The sequence below is a fragment of the Centropristis striata genome, chromosome 19 (assembly GCF_030273125.1).
Source record: "Centropristis striata isolate RG_2023a ecotype Rhode Island chromosome 19, C.striata_1.0, whole genome shotgun sequence".
Lineage (NCBI taxonomy): Eukaryota > Metazoa > Chordata > Actinopteri > Perciformes > Serranidae > Centropristis > Centropristis striata.
In genome coordinates this window covers 33,620,761-33,623,637 of record NC_081535.1, presented here as the reverse complement: position 1 = coordinate 33,623,637, position 2,877 = coordinate 33,620,761, and positions in this window count along the sequence as shown.

Genomic DNA, 2,877 nt, shown 5'->3' with positions numbered 1-2,877 from the left:
GCTGCTGTCCCCGCTGTTAGTCAACGGCAGCCGTCAAGTCCGCCATGTTGTTACAGCCAACGTCCGGTCAGACATTTCAAAATAAAATCTGATTGAACAATGAGTCGCACCAATTTCTTTTATTAAAATTTTCAACATTGAACTCGTCACACTGTTAAAATAATCGCCTAAGACAGTCATTTTTTGTAAAAATAGTTGTTTTTTTTGCCTAAATCATCTCCTCATAGAGCCGACCACCTATGGTAAAATCACCTACATCCTCAGTTGATCAGATCATGTGATTTTTAAGATAATGGCCTATGTCAAGTGTGTGACTTAAGCGGATTTATTATGCCTAAGTCAAAATAAAATGTTGACAATTTTTTGAACATGCCTTTGTGACTTAAGCAAGATATGGTAACACTTTATTTTGAAGGTGTCTACATAAGAGTGACATGAGCGTGTCATAAACATGACATGAGATGTGTCATGAACATTAATGACACTTTGAAGTAACATTAATGCTCATGATACTTGTCATGTCATGTTTCTGACAGGCTTGTGTCACTCTTATGTAGACACCTTCAAAATAAAGTGTTACCATATATTGCTTAAGTCACAAAGGCATGTTCAAAAAATAGCCTAAGTCATTTATTTCCCTTAAGTTACATAATTTACACACAGTGTTATTACTATGCCAATAGCCATCCTTTGTTACATCATTTTTGAGTGAAATGATCAATAAATGTCATATGTTACACTTTTGGTGATCATTTCATTACATTACATGTCATCATGTCAAATGGCCACTACAATACTCCTCATAAAGGAAATTACAATAAAATTTTTTAATTAATGTTTGAAGCATCCAGTTTATTTAAGACATTTATTCTGTGTTGTTGCTTTTGTATATTTTTGTAAAATATTCAAGGCATTTTACGTATTTATTTTCTTTTGCATTATGATGATTAAAAAGTCAGCAGAAAATAAAAAATGTGTGTTTTCTTCTTACCTGTATAATGTGAATAAATTAATATAAATTAAAGTGCATTCAAAGCGTAAATTCACTTTTCCAAAACTTAAATTTTGACGGAGCATTACACCAGTGTGCAGGCTCATGTTGATTTTTTTTTATGCATTGACCTGCTGAAGATGTGTTTACACTTCAACCATAGTATAATTTATATTTCAGCCTATTATTATTCGGTTAATATGTTGTCATTGTTATTAAACATGATCCTTACAGAGTGTCACCTAGGTTTCATAAGTGTTTTGATATTTTCTTCCAGAATATCAGTATACTTTAAAATCACATTCTATGCCTTTATTTTGATGGAGTTGATTTGTAGTTCCGGTGTGTGTCCCTGTGACCTTCCTGTAGCTTGACGCAGCTCCGCTCCGGTCCTCCGGGATTCTCCAGTGGACTCTTCCATAGTGGTGAGACTGCAGTTTGTAATGCGCATGACACAAATAACAGACAGATGAGGTCGCTGTGAGGATTTATTCCAGCAGGAAGAGACTCTCACAGGATTCAGACGCTTCACTTCATCAACACTACTAATAACACACTGAGATAATAAAAATAAAAAAGAGAGTAAGTGTATAATATCTAATATACATTGAAAACCTGAGAATATATATAAATAGTCTGAGAATATATATTAATAGTCTGAGAATATTTATTAATAGTCTGAGAATATATATTAATAGTCTGAGAATATATATATAAATAGTCTGAGAATATATATTAACAGTCTGAGAATATATATTAATAGTCTGAGAATATATATTGAAAATCTGAGAATATATATTAATAGTCTGAGAATATATATTTATAGTCTGAGAATATATATAAATAGTCTGAGAATATATATTAATAGTCTGAGAATATATATTGAAAATCTGAGAATATATATTAATAGTCTGAGAATATATATTGAAAATCTGAGAATATATATTAATAGTCTGAGAATATATATTAATAGTCTGAGACTATATATTAATAGTCTGAGAATATATATATATAAATAGTCTGAGAATATATATTGAAAATCTGAGAATATATATTAATAGTCTGAGAATATATATTGAAAATCTGAGAATATATATTAATAGTCTGAGAATATATATTGAAAATCTGAGAATATGTATTAATAGTCTGAGAATATATATTAATAGTCTGAGAATATATATTTGAAAATCTGAGAATATATATTAAAACCTTCAGTTAAAACCTTCAATATTTATTCTCAGGTTTCAGTATATAAACTCAGGTTTCAATAAATATATTCAGACTTTCAATATATATTCTCAGGTTTATACACACACACACACACACACACACACACACACACACACACACACACACACACACACACAGATATACATATATATATACACACACACACACACACACACACATATATGTATATATATATACATTTTAATGTATTTTTATTTATTTATAATTTGTCTATATATATATACATATATATGTATATATATTTATATATATACATACATATATATGTATATGTGTGTATATATATATACATATATGTATATATATGTGTATATATATACACACACATATATGTATATATATATACATATATATGCATTTTAATGTATTTATAATTTGTCTATATATATATATATGTTTATATGAATATATATATATGTATATATATATGTTTATATATATATATATACATATATATGCATTTTAATGTATTTTTATTTATTTACAATTTGTCGTATATGTTTTAAATATTGATATATTTATGTATCTTATATGTTTCCTGGATTTTTAATAAAGTGAAAAAAAATTATACTGCCAGTATCTCACATCCTGTCTAATAACTCTGTATTTATTATTAAAATAATGTAAATACTATT